Raw genomic sequence first — 15330 nt, forward strand, 5'->3', positions numbered from 1 at the left:
AGTCTTTATATCATCATTGTTGTCATATCGTTTGATAATTATTTCAAAATCTATGACGGATCTAAAAAGAATATGTAGATATTATGACAAATGGGTACAGAATCCTGAACTGTGTGTTACAGTAAGCGCCATAATATGCAGAAGTACTAACTACAGGAACACTGCGCTAATTTTCCTCCATTCAAGACCAATGTGCCACAACAATAGAAAATAATGAGCGAATTAAATTGAAGTAAAATTATTTATGATCGAAGAGAATTCTTCTTAGCATTTCTATATTGTTTTGGCCGACATCCCATTGGTATTCTAACTTACACTTTACTTTGCCATTTTGTACCTAACTCTTTAGTGAGATTAATATTATTTGTACTTCAAGGTTTGTGAACAGTTTGGTGTATTACGGTCTCTTCTTAAACAGTGTCAACTTGGCTGGTAATAAGTACCTCAACATTTTTCTCCTGTGTATGGTCGAAATACCGAGTTCTATTTTCATCATCATCGCACTGAAATGGTAATAATCTATTATAAATTATATCATAAATGTGTCATTGGACAGTAGGGAATGTTCAACCTGTCTTGCGAAACGTAACAAACCTGACAAAACATTTATCATGTTTATCCACTCCCGGCATCCCACCTCGCCCAAGCCAACAAGCTCATGAACCATCAATAGCTATAGATTCCGGAATCCTAGTTTAAAAAGAAGAATTCGACAAACATTCTGTTGATCTTTTATCCAACACTATCGAATTCACATCACGTACTAGATAATAATGCCTTTTACATGAATTAATTACGATTCGGCTAACCAATGGGTTGGAAGGGTCACCAATGCCCTACACCAATGGTGGCATCATGCGCGTGTATTAGTGCTTATAAATCCAGAAGAACGTACGGAAAGACAGACAGAATCGTTTATCAGAAAGAATGATTCATAAATTTAGTGCGTATTTTGTAATTTTTATGTGAATTGTGGAAATAAAAAATGAATGAATGAATGAAAAATGAATGTGTCAAGCGGAAGAGAAGAAAGCAGAGCCTTCTACTAAGACAAAGTTCTTTCAAGGTATGAGGACTCAAAAGAAAGAAAGTCCACGTGACTACCCCACAAGGCACCGGATGATCTTGAATCACACCAAAGCATTGTTTTGTGGGTTCATTACCTGTTTAAATGTCATTATGTCCACATGACCTTATTATTGAAATTCCGGAGTCTTCCAATCCTTCTTACGTAGCTAATTGCTATACGATGCAGAAGCTAATTAAAGACATTATAAAGGCCATAGTGCAGTTATACTGCACAACAAACATGATTCGACCTTTGCAGTACTTAAACATGGTTAACAGGAAACTATTCCAGCAAAATCAATCGATAAAGTCTAGTCGATCCTCCACATTAAATTGTGCACTGTACTTATGCCCAAATATGGCACTTGCCAATCAATAATCACCCACTTGAAATCCCCTGGCTCGCTGCCCTGACCAAAGTTATGGACAGATATGGGAGCTGTTTTTGCTGTTATCTGTCATTTACATTACATATCAGGGAGGTACGAACATTTGCAGATGCCCCACATACTCAGTTTTTAGCCTACATGACTGTAATGTTTTCATTATTCTTGATTGACATCAAGTACAAAACATATCCGTCAAGTGGTTTAGCTTTAATGCCCTTCGGAAGAGAGCGGTCTACAAGTGAGTGATAGTCACTAAAAGTTGCATTCGATTTACACAGGAAATTTCGCAGGCCATGCCGTGCCCTACTTGCTAAAACACCAGAAATGGGAATATTTCCAAATACATGTATCTATATAGATTAGCTAAAGATTTAGTACATGTTACAAAACTATATTTCCTAGAATTTCAGAGAGTACAATAAATATTGGCCGGTCATTTTTCACACAGTGACGTTAACTAGGAAATGACCTATACCTCTAACTTACACTGTTTGTAGAGGTCACACCTCAATGGTGAGAGCACTGTGTATTGTGTATAGGAAAATAAACAGTAACTGCAGTATGCATCTGGACATTTTGTGGACTTACGTTTCTTCCTCTCTGTTTTCTAACGGATTTCCGTCCTTCCTCCATTGGAACGCACATTATGTCACCATACCTTAATCATATCACGCAAAGAACATTGGCATCTTTATAAAAACGACAGTATATTGGATCAATGTTCAACTTTCAATTAAGAATTCTCATCAGTGATGTTGCAATACTTTTGGCCAGTGTAATATAAACACTGAAGTTAAACCATATAATCGGAAGGGGTGAAAAGTCATTAGAAATGCAGGTACGCGGTGACGCCGGAAACCAGGGGTCTGGAAAATGTGCATATCGTGTCTGGTCCCACTTACCATGATATACTTTAATATTATAAAACGCAGTAGGTGCTGTGTAAATTTACCTGCAACACTACTGAGAGCAGACTGATCCAAACAGATTCAAAATATATGAGTCCCATTTAATGGGACTCCCAGGGAGGCCGGGTTAGTGTATATAGTTCTCTTCTCACCCGCTTCTTACCACTGTGGCCGGGGTTAAACGGGGACTGCTCTATAATCCGAAGGTGCTATAATCCGAAAGTCCTTTAGTCCGAAGGTTCGCTAGTCGAACACGTGTTCATAGCATTCGCTATTCGGAATTTTAAAAGAGGTTCTCTAGTCCGAAAAAAAATTGAAAAGAGGTTCTTTATTCCGACGATTCTTTATTTCGAAAGTTCTATAGTCCGAATTTTAAAAACGGTTTTCTAGTCCGAATATGAAAATAGTCTCTATAGTCCGAATTTAAAAAAAGGTTCTATAGTCCGAATATAGAAATAGGCTCTATAGTCCGAATTTTAAAAAGGGTTCTATAGTCCGAATACAGAAAGAGGCTCTATAATCCGAATTCAAAAAAGGGTTCTCTAGTCCGAAATTGCAAATCGGTTCTATATTCCGAAACGGATACCGTGTTCTTTAGTCCGAATTAGTAAAAAGGTTCTATAGTCCGAATTTTTAAAACATTAACATAACCTCTAGCTAAATAAGACTAAAGCAGAGTTTATGGTAAACGAGATGACTCTGCTGCTAAAGGGCGTACACCACCAAATCACGATGTAATGTAGATGGATTCCAGTAAAAACAAAAGTCTTTTTAGAGATATTTTGGCCTTTCTGTGTAAAAAAAGAGGCATGTTATAGCCTAAATAAATATTTGAGACCTGCACATGAACTTGGATCGCCAAAAAAGTTGCATAACACAATTTTTGAATAAAGCAGGCCCTCGGATTGAAAAATGGCCAGAAACGGGTTTTCAGGGTAGAGTACGGGTCGAAAATGATGATGATTTAATCACAAGACTACCCGTACATTGAAACAGTTTACACCCCGGGCACCCCCAAATCGCAAGATAAAACTATACTTTAACTATTCTGTAAATTACTGCCCGAATACATCGTAGAGTATTACTAGTATACAATATTATAATGGAATGAAAAACGGATAAAAATGAAGAAAATATAACCAGAATAAAGGCGAACGTCAATGTACGCTACGGAAAATATCCAGAGAAACCAACCATGTTGAACAGCAGCGGATTTGTATTTAACAATTGATGATTTGACACTGAAACAAATGATACAAATAAAATTCGGACTATAGAACCCGTTTACCAATTCGGACTAAAGAATACGGTATCCGTTTCGGACTATAGAACCGTTTTGCAATTTCGGACTAGAGAACCTTTTTTCAAATTCGGATTAGAGAACCTATTTCTATTTTCGGACTAGAGAACCTTTTTTTTAATTCGGACATAGAGCCTATTTTCATATTCGGACTATAGAGCCTATTTTCATATTCGGACTAGAGAACCGTTTTTAAAATTCTGATTAAAGGACCTCTTTTAATATTCGGATTAGGCAACCTTTTTTTAGATTCGGACTATAGAACCTTCGAAATAAAGAACCGTCGGAATAAAGAACCTTCGTAATAAAGAACCATCGGATTAAAGAACCTTCGGACTAAAGAACCGTCGGAATAAAGAACCGTCGGACTATAGAGCTTCCACCGGGTGCTTAAACTCCCCGCAGTGCCACATGTGAATTTGGTTGCCGATCCAGGCTCTGGTTTTCCTCCTGCATCTAAAATCGGACTTTTTCCCATATTCCTTCTCACGTCATATCCGGATGGCATCCCTTGAATTTAGTAGCCTCAAAAACACTATTGGGTTTAGCCTGACTTCGGCCGAATGTTATAAATAAAAAAGCATGCAATATCTGCTATGTGATTTGTATGTTGATCATCTTTCTCCGAAATAAGAAGCAATATCTTAAATTTGGACAGCAGAGAAGTTCTAAAAAATATATGATATATTATACTCGGAGATGGTCTGGATTTGAGATAATAATTATATGTACATTATTCTCTAATTATAAAATGTCTGTTAAGTTCACAATAATTATAATGCTTCATTATTCTTTCGGCTTGCTATAGGCTCCCACGAAGATGGTGTCAAAGTATATCTTTTTTGATTGCTGGTATCTTTTGCATTATGACTGGAAGTATTTCTGACAAAACAGGTGATTATTAAAGGGATTAAATCTAGGTTTGGTCCTATAACTCTATCAGCATCCCAATGTCGATGCCGACAGTGATTTTTAAAGGGATAACATATAGTTTGGTCCTATAACTCTATCAGCATCCCAATGTCGATGCCGACAGTGATTTTTAAAGGGATAACATATAGTTTGGTCCTATAACTCTATCAGCATCCCAATGTCGATGCCGACAGTGATTTTTAAAGAGATAACATCTAGTTTGTTCCTATAACTCTATCAGCATCCCACTGTCGGCGCCGAAGTCTATTTCATACTGTGGGTTTTTTTATCGGTACATAATGATGAATCCAAATCCACGAATTCCTATACCTCAATGGCAGCTGGGACCCGTCGGCTCCATCCCACCTATAATGTAAAACAATGCGGTCTTGGCGGGTATTTTTTGGGTTTAACCACGTATTTTCTTTTCTTTAAAGATAATGGCACTGATCTGGGGCCTCTTATTGTCACCGCAGCAACTCTTGGTAAATTTTCCATTTCATTTTCGTTCTGTTTGGTGTTTGTTTATACCGCAGAGTGGCTTCCGACTGTCGTACGGTAGGTATTACAAATTTGTATGAAATATTGCATATATGAAGTGACCAACCTTCCTAGCAAAAATACGGCTTGGACACGATCAAGGTTACGTATGCAGTAAGACGTACACTCTTTAAACGCAGTGTACTTTTGACGGTGTAAAATGGGCGGAGTAAAATGTTTTAACATTTTACTCCGCCCATTTTTCATTCACCATGAGGGGTAAAATAATATTATACCTCACAATTTCGTAAGCCGCACACCTCAAAGGTAAGACATACGCTATAGTTGTCTAAAGTAAGGGGTTTTTTTCAACAATTTAATACCCCAGGGAGATAAATATTGATGTGTCATTTTGTCATCTTTTTTATAGTAATGTAGGTATGGGCGGTACTTCGCTAATTGCCAGAGCTAGTGCTATGGTAGCCCCATTCCTGGTATACTTGGTATGTATTATATAGTTGTTATTGTTACCGTTAATGTTGCTGTTGTTGTTGTTGTTGTTTTTGCGTCGTTTGTTGTTTGCTGTTGCTCCTGATGATAATGATAGAATAAACTAGTGTCGTTGTTTAAAATTAATATTTAAGCCATAATGTAACATTTACGCCCTTATTATTTTGGAAAATTCTGTTTTTACACGATTATATTATACTTTATTAAACTAACAAACCCTGCAAAAATCAAGACTCCAGGTGCTGCTTAATTAAACGCAGGAACCGCGTCGTGTAATAATTACGATGGAAATATTAGTCGAACGCATACGCGATGTTCATAACACAGTACGTACATCATATCAATGTGTAAGTTAGTGCTCTATAGCAAAGTCATAGTTCATTGAATTTATAACCGTATGGCAAAACAGGCAAAAATAGTAACTTTTTGCACAAGATTTGCAATTTAAAGAGAATTGGCCATTGCTCACTGAAGCTAGTATATGGACAATATAAGTGTGCTTATACTACAGAATTTACAAGGTTTTAAAACATTTTCTGCTGTTTCGTTTCTTTTAGGGCGGTGTTGACATCTCGCTCCCTCTAATCATATTCGGTATCGTTTCCCTCATTGCCAGTGGGTTAGCACTATTCTTTCCTGAGACTCTTAACCGAACCATGCCTACTACGATTACAGATGCTGAAAAATTAGCGAGGGAATCATCGTTGTGTAAGAGTCGGCTCGCTACATAGAGACATTGCGATTTCCAAACGTAGACATCGGACGTACGTTGATCTATTCAAAACCACTCTCCTTTATCGAAGCGAGGTCACGTATTTAGCCATTTGCGAAATCGACGTAGATACATCGTTGAAAATGCACAAAATTTGTCGTCCATTTCAGAATATGTTAAAGACAGTCAAAGATAATGAACATACGAAGGAAAGTCTAATTATTATTATGATCCTTTTTGTTTGTAACAAATCATTATAATAAATGTACAGCGATCATAGGCGTAGGTTCCGGGGATGTGGGGATTTACCCCCAATATTTTGCCAGGGGGATGTTCCATACAATCATCCCCCCTCCCCAATGTTGACGCCTGAATATAGGTTTCTGACCAAATTAATCTCATATTTGCCCATTTTAGCCCCAAAAGTGCAAATTTTCGCGCGCTTCGTGCGCATTTATTCCACTTTTGCACCATATTTAATCAGTTTAGCTTCAAAATAGCAAATTTTTTCGCGCGCTTCTCCCGCATTTGTACCATAAACTAAATCTGTCACCAAAAGGTGCTGGATTCACTATACTTCAAGTACTTAAAAATGGACTAAATTTAAACGCAATATTCGTACGCAGAGATTGCCCATTGAAATGTGTGTGATACTTTGCGTACAAAAAATGACATTGCGATTTCCCATTTTGGATTCCAACGTAGAATAAAACGCAGATGCTACGTTGAAATATGCTGATTTTACCTCATTCTAAGTCCATGCAACGCGCCCAATTTTCAGGACGAAAAAAAAATCAAAAGCGGCCTGTTTGAATTAGGCAGAGACTCAGCTTACTGTTATTTTTACAATCACTATGCCCTCTATCGACCTAGATTAGATCAAATATTATAGACTTTATTCCAGCGAATGAGCACAATCCAGTTTGGAACCGAGACTAGCAATATTTAACACCGTATTAACGTACGTAAAAACGTACGTTCCACGTGCTGCGTTTGGAACATCGCAATTTATCTAATGTTACATTAGAACGTTTTGTTTTCTTACCATAAATTTTATATAGTTTAAAGAGATACTTATGAAGATAAAAGAATCGTTGTGTTATTCCTTGTCAAACTATATCTCGTTTATTATAATAATTCTACAATATGTTACCTTATTATCATCATCATCATCATCTTACATCACTTTTATTCATTAAAAAGGAAAACAAAAATATACAAGTCTAGATCAGTGCCCCATGTTGATGGTGGCACGCAAGACATAACACAAATACAAGACATGTTATAAAACTTTGTATAAAAAGGCATAATATAAAATTACAATCAGAAGAGTAAAAAGAGCAGCCTAAAACAGACCAGACACCCAGATTAACAATAAAAAATATTAAATTTCTAAAAACGGTGGACAAATCCAGGAAGGCTCTTGTTTTGAATGAAAAATACTGAAAGATGAAACAATTGCCAGTTTTGAAAGATTATCCCTGAATATTTTGAAGGATGTCGGGTTATTGCACAGTTTCAAGATTTCTTAAACGATTAATATTGTCTGGTGTAATATATCCTCTTGAACCTACTTCTATACAAATAAGACTAACTTCGTAACCAGAGTCTTCAATGTCAGCGACCAGGGGGGCATATTTATTGCACTTTCGAACATGAGCTTTAGCAACGTTGAATTCAAAAGGGACAGTGAGCTCAATGATGACAAATTTTTTAATGTTTTTCCAAAAAAGACAAACATCAGGAACCAGGTTTGTAGTTGAACATTCAAAAGGAATTGTTGTGGGGGGGGGGGGTGGAATGTTAGTTGCTCTGGTTACCAAGTCGGACAAAATTTGGGGAGGACTAACATCATTAATAAAGCCCAATTTAATGGTTTTGACAATATAATTGAGAATGTTGTTGTGTCTCCATGTGAACCGACCTTTTTCAAGGGAAGGTTTGCAATGGTTAAGCACGTGGTGGAGGGTCTCACGGTTCCCGCAAGTTCTGCATTTATCAGATGCTGCTTTGCCCCATCGTTTGAGATTGGTCTTATTATTCATTGTGTCACCAAGGGCATTGACCAAAAATTTCAGGACACCGTGGGGAAGATTGTAAATAATGCTCTTCCAATGGTGACATGTTGTTTCTAGAGCAAGAAGATCGAAAATCGCCCTTGAACAAGGAGAGTTTTAACATGCGAGTGCCACATTTTTGAACTTTATCTTTCAGATAGGTTTTAGCATTTTTTTGAATAGTTTTGAGAGGAGTGTCAACAGATTTATTTACAATTTTAAAAACCGATTCACTTTCATGAGTTATAGATTTTTTCCTTGTCCAGGATTGTTCCCTATTGAGACGAGTGTCAAGACAGTGGTTGACAAGGGGACCTCCTTTAACTCTAGAAGAGATGTGCGCTGTTAAATGAGCTTCACGGTACAAATCCGAGATAGATTTGATGTCTAAACCTTTTGGCATGTGAACGAAAGCCATGGTGCCAGGGTGGGGAATACCAAAAAATGTCTTTAAATACCTGTTGGCAAGGGCATCCAGCTTTTCAAGATGGGTTGCGCACATGTCGTTCACAGTAAGACGATACCTCAAGGATGGAAGCAAATATTGCACATATAAATGCGAATTTTATATTCAGCACGAATGGGGAGTTTTGATGTTGTCTAGGCCCGATGTCAACATCTGTCTGACATACTCGTAAATATCAAATTCTTTGTTATTAAAAGTGATAAGAGACCCTAAAATTTATGGGATTCAGTTTTGACTGAAGGTATAGCAGTCTCACCCAACTGATAAAGCAAATCGGATGACGAGCCACGGACAAGTGACAAGAACGACATTTTGCAGGTTTGAGTTTCAGACCCATCGTGGCAGTAAGCGAGTTGATTTTGGATATCAAACGCTGGTGAGTGCGCTTATTGCCAGTAATGAGGCAGAAATCATCTGCAAAAGGAGTGGTAATAACTTTAGTGCCGTCGATATCATATCCGTGGCTCATCTCAGATTCAAGAAATTGAATTATGGGATCAAAACACATAATGAAAATGATTGGTGAGAGTGGGTCGAATATATTACGCAACTTTGGAAGGAATTTAAAGCGCCGAAGATGTAAACTCGTCACCGACTACTTTTTCAGCACGTTCCTGCCTACCTTCGTCCTTTTGGGTCTTGTCTTAGATCTGATCCTAAGAATAAAAAAACATGTTGAAACACTGATAAAGTTGAATTACAGGATATTTGATAATCTAACATTATACAGGCATTTTAATGCAGGGCCGTAGCAAGGTTGTACAAGCTCGACCGAATCACGAAAGGTGTGGGTTGAACATGTTGAAGGGACTTAGTTTATTGTATTCAAGTTTGACAATTGTTTTATTAATTGTCATGATCATTGAGTAATAAAGACAAATTTATTTAAAGACGGCGAAGAAAACGGCATTTTGCAAACTCTCATTATTAATCTTTGTCGAACTAATAATTCACCGTCACTGATCCATCTGTTGTGTTTGGGCCCCAGCCGACGAATGATACATGGCGTAAGCCAAGGATAATAGAAATCATGATGTGACAATTGATAATTAGCATGTGTCCAATTCATATGTAAATAGCGTATTGTTATTAAAATAATGATCTGACCTTGCTAGAGGGCGCTAATGATATCTGCAGATACAGCTTGGATTAAATGCCCAAATTAAATAGCGGTTAAAGAAAAATAAAATATACAACAGGTTGCAATGGCCCACGTGCTTTTCAATCCCAGACACGTTACTGTAACTCTGAACTCAGTCAGAAATTTGTTGGTTCATTTTTGCTTTACATTAACACCTAGTTTAATACTATAGTGTGCTTTTCTTTACCTACTTTTAAAATCAGTAATTCATCCCGGGAACCAAATACCATTATATCTGATTAGTGAAGAGTGATATTTTTTTCAAAGGACAATGAGAAGGAAATGATTACGAACAAACAGACAAATACGGCGCCATGGTGCAAGGTCATGTTTTGTGATTTCATATACTCGCTTGTATTCTAAGTTATCTACCTGTCACGTATTTCCTTCGTATGTTTGACAGTAAGTCCTAATTTCGACATTACTATAGCAAAAAGACATTCGCTTATCAAATTAGAGGACTAGAGGAAAAATAAATCACTGCTGCCTGATGGGATCATATAATGAAAGACAAAGATAAAACGAATTTATCGCGTCTAACGTCACCTGTCAATCAAAGTCGAGCACGGTTTGTTTACAAATGTCGTGATGATGACTTGCTGAACGCGGCGGGATATAACCGGGCGCCTTATTGTTAATTTTGCACCTTTAAACATACAGATCATCTCAAAAGTTAGGTCTTTCAGTAGGAAACTTTCTTCCGCGAAGGCACTATGTCAACCATGCCTAGAAAAGTTGCTTTTTATCTTGTAAAAGTACGTAATTTTTCGCCATTTTATGCTATTCCTTTTCTCCGATCGGCTCCAGATATATCGGCCTTCCTTTTACGCGCTATTAACCTGTGTAAACTAATCAAGGATCGTAATTGACACTAACATCAGACGCGATAAATTCTTTTGATCTCCGTCTTTCATTATAGTAGTTGATCCACTTCCGCCCGGTCTGACCCTGCTAGGGGGCGTTTTTTACTCTCAGCAGCAGGTTCGATTCACTAACTTTACGACATCTTTATGTGATGACCTCAAAAGTGGAAAAATCCAAATAATATGTATTTTGTGCTGAAATGTCCTATGGTGTTCCGGAGGTCATAGGTCAAAAATTATGGGTCACTGTGAACTATTTCAATTCAGTTCAATACATTGATATACATTTCTTGTCAAATAAATAGGATACCTCCTTGACTGACGTGGGTAGGTAACAATGCCAGCGTCAATTCCAAAAGTTGATTTCTTCAGAAGGCATGATGCAGTCATGTCTACAGTAGAATTCATCTCGACCTTTGCAGGACTTAACCCCATTAAAAGCTATTAAACCAAGATAACACTCATTGAAACAGCTCAACTGATTAAATCGGATCTTCTCTGGCTGTGCACATGTGACTGTTTTCATGTGCGATATCGCAATAAAGTTTGTATTACAGCTTCAGTTGGGTAACCGATTATAAAGGAAACGAAAGGAAACAATGGTATGTGTACTTTTGTTCACGAAATGAGACAATGGCGTGCTTTTTGTAAACCAGCATTCTTGAAAATGAGCAACATAATGATTGTTGACTTAACACGGTTTGGAAATAATTTCTTCATATTTTTGGTGTTATCTGTCGTTTACATATCCTTCCTAAAACACAAAAGTACGACCCTCTCCAAACACCTAAATTAGCTAAAAATTTAGGACATGTTACAAAACTATATTGTCTAGAATTTTAGAAGAGTACTTTTAATATTGGCCGGTTATTTTTCACACAGCGACGTTAACTAGGCAATGTACTATTACCTATAACATTAACTAAAACACCAAAGTACGAATATTTCCAAACATCTAAATTAGCTAAAAATTTAGGACATGTTAAAAACTATATTTTCTAGAACTTTAGAAGAGTACTTTTAATATTGGCCGGTTATTTTTCACACAGCGACGTTAACTAGTCATATCCCCATACTTATAACGTAGGGCTATTTGTAGAGGTCACTCGTCAATGGGAAAGAGCACTGTGTATTGTGTATAGGAAAACGGACAGTAACTGCAGTATGGTAGTCTACCAGGACAATAAACAGGAATGGTGCCAACACATCCCCTGCACCCTGAAGCACTCCAATTGTTAATTGGAAAAGCTCTGAGATCTACCATCTACCATGACGGCACTATTGGGGTCCTTGTGGAGCATCTGAATGGCATTGACCACAACCTTTGGTATTCCATAATGCCGCAGCACTGAAAACATAACGGACCTGTTAATGGAGTCGAATGCTCATTTAAAGTCCACAAAAGTGACTGTCAAGGCAAGTTGATACTCCTTAAAGCCTTCCATGATCATCTTACGTTTGTGAAAGTTGTCATTCATCCAGGTATAATCAAATATAAAATTAAATTCTTTAAACCATTCAACTGGACTCTCGTTTTTTGAGAGGCAACAGTTTCACACCTTATCCTAGGTGCATCTTCAGGCCGTCTGTTGGTCTGTCGGCAATTGGTCACTGACCAGTGGCGAGATGGTGTTGCTAGAGGTCGTAGATTTAGAGCCCATATTAATTTATAAGCGCTCTTTTTAAAGGTTATAGTTCATTGAATTTACAACCGTATGAAAAAACGGACGAAAGAGTAACTTTTTGCAATTTAAAGAGATAGAATTAACCATTGCTCATTCTAGTGACTCTAGTATATAGACAATATAAGTGTGCTTTTTCATTTAATGACATAAAATTTGAAAAATATTGTAAGGAACACTTAAGATTTTGACTTTTAAAATCTACATTTTGGTCAAAAAATGTGCTTGGATAGGTAGTTTTCAACAGATTTTCCACATTCGCCTTGCTATAACATTGAATTGTGTTATCTGTTGACCTAGTGACTAAAAGTGTTTTTAGGGGGAAGTGTTTAATATAAACAAAATTCTGATTGGATGAAAGAGGCCCATTTTTAGCTAGAAGCTTCACAGATCCTTCATTGCTATGCACTCAACCGTGTAGTGTAATCAAGACTGTGGTGGAGACATTCGCTGCTTGTTGTTCTCTGCTTGGAAGCTCTTGGGACGAAAATGTGTGTTCAGGTGTATCGAGGTGAAAACTGTGCGCATGATGGTTTATAAGAGAATCGTTTTTGTATAGAAACCTTTCCATATGCAAACTTCTTCGAAATGTTCTTGATATGGAATTGTAGGCCCCCGCCAAATTGTGACGCAGGCCGCCTCCCCTGTTGAGTGAAGGCTGTTCTCTCTTCACATAGATCGTTGCCTCTCAAAAACGTGAGTCCAGTTGAATGGTTTAAAGATTTTAATTTTATATTCCATGATCCTCCTCAAAATGTGTATTTACTGAGCTGCGTCCTGATCTAAACCCAGTATGGTTGCGTCTCAGTAAAGAATCAATGTGAGGTCGAATCCTGTTCAGGTTTGCGGCAATTGACATAAGCGAAATACCACGGCAGTCGGCCATAAGCATGATAAGAGAGAGGTCGCCTTTCTTTGGTAGAGGAATGTATATCTGTAATAATAATTATAATTGATATACTACATTGTTTTACTTATTTGATGTGTGGCGAAATAAAACTGAATTGAACTGAACTGAACTACGAGGAAAATCACGTTCACAATAATTTAATCCCAGTCACCCAGCAAACACAAAATGTTTTCGACATCATTCGCCAAAGGTTAGAGAAGGTTGTCAGAAAACTTTTAAATGTCGGGTTATAAGGTATAAAAAGTTTTCATAACATTTAAAAACACTTTTGATAACCTCCTGCAAATTGTCCAACATAATGTATTTAAGTGTTGACAAAATATTTGGCAAAAATGTTTGCAAAAATATTTTACAATAACATTTTGAAAACATTTAAAAATAGTTTCGTAGTGTGTTTTGATACATAACGTTTTAAAACGTTTTTACCAAAACCAAAAACCCAAAATATAACCTGTCTAGAACGTTTTAAAAACGTTTTGTATTTGCAGGGCATATATCATAATATAACAAGTTGTCCTTGACTGTCTGGCGCACGGTCAACGGCTCCACCGTCTATTGTTCTGGCTCATCGGATTAGAATGTTTGATATCATTATATTACGATGTTGGTACTAACTTTGTCAAGCACAAAAGTCTGCTTGTCTTGGTTTGCCGCGAACACGATCATGGTACTTTTCGCCAGCGTTAGCTGGCTATCTAATTCGGAGATCGTCTTTGTTTGCTAAAGAGATTACGGGGTACTAGCATTGGTTTGAATTACTTTGCGGAACTTTTTATGGTGAAAATATATAATAGACCTGTTATTGGATTTGTAAGAAAAAGAAAGTATGTTTTGCCGTTTCAACGAATGAAAACGAGTGAGAATTTCAAAAGTTATGGTTTGAAGGAAATATGACATTAAAAGTTCATGCCAGGCCTATAATAGTTTCCACAGCATATCAACGAAAGAAAATTATAGAATCCTTGTTATCAGGCGTTCTTAGATTTACATTTGCAGACCTCCTGGAGATCAGCACAGCATGAGATGTGAGTGTATTGATAAACTGATTAAAACCTTTATGGACGTAAAAGTCAAAGTAAAAATATCCTATATCCTGTATCGTTTTATGGATAAAAATGACTCAAAATGTCATTTATGAAATAATTAATATCTTAAACATCAGTTTTGTCTTTTTAACGGGAAAAATTCGATGCAATTTCAGGGCCTATTTTTGATATGGGTATAATTTATATACATGTAGGCCTATTATAATTGAACAATATCAGTCTTTATACATTTTTTATTAAGTATAAATTGCGAATTAATATAAAATTAATGTGCATGTATAAGGCAAGTAGGATGGCAGTTTTTAGCCAATTAACTAAAAACTGCATTTCTTTATATTAATAATGAGCTAAGGGTAGCCTAAAAGGCAGAAAAGACAAAAAGAACAATTTGGAGTAATTAATTGACAGGAAGTTATAGGAGTTGTTTGGTTTGCTGTTTCTGTGTGCATGTTCTCATCATTGATGGTTTGGTGGACTGTCATGAAACATGATGGATCATAAAAAGAGTGATCCTAAAATGCCACCACCCAAACTAATTACAAGGCATCTTCTGCATTGAAGCTAGCTTTCCCTTTAAAGGGAATTTTTATTAAAGAAAACCATACTTTTCGTTCTTTATTTATATAGTGCGTATCAAAATAAAGTAAACAGTTTGAAAAACGCCACTAAAATTTAAAAAAAACTATTAAAAGTGAGAGGTATTGTGCCCATTAATGCTTATAGTTGATAACTGAATCAACAGCTTGTCCTCCCACTTCTCTCCCAAGCGCTGGCGTGTGACCATTAATAAGGACTAAGCAGCTATTTTGTGAGCCGAGTAAAAATACAGTTCAATGAAAATTAAACCAACATGAAAATCACATATATCACCACTTCATTCACATTA

The sequence above is a fragment of the Amphiura filiformis genome, chromosome 4 (assembly GCF_039555335.1).
Source record: "Amphiura filiformis chromosome 4, Afil_fr2py, whole genome shotgun sequence".
NCBI classification, from domain to species: domain Eukaryota; kingdom Metazoa; phylum Echinodermata; class Ophiuroidea; order Amphilepidida; family Amphiuridae; genus Amphiura; species Amphiura filiformis.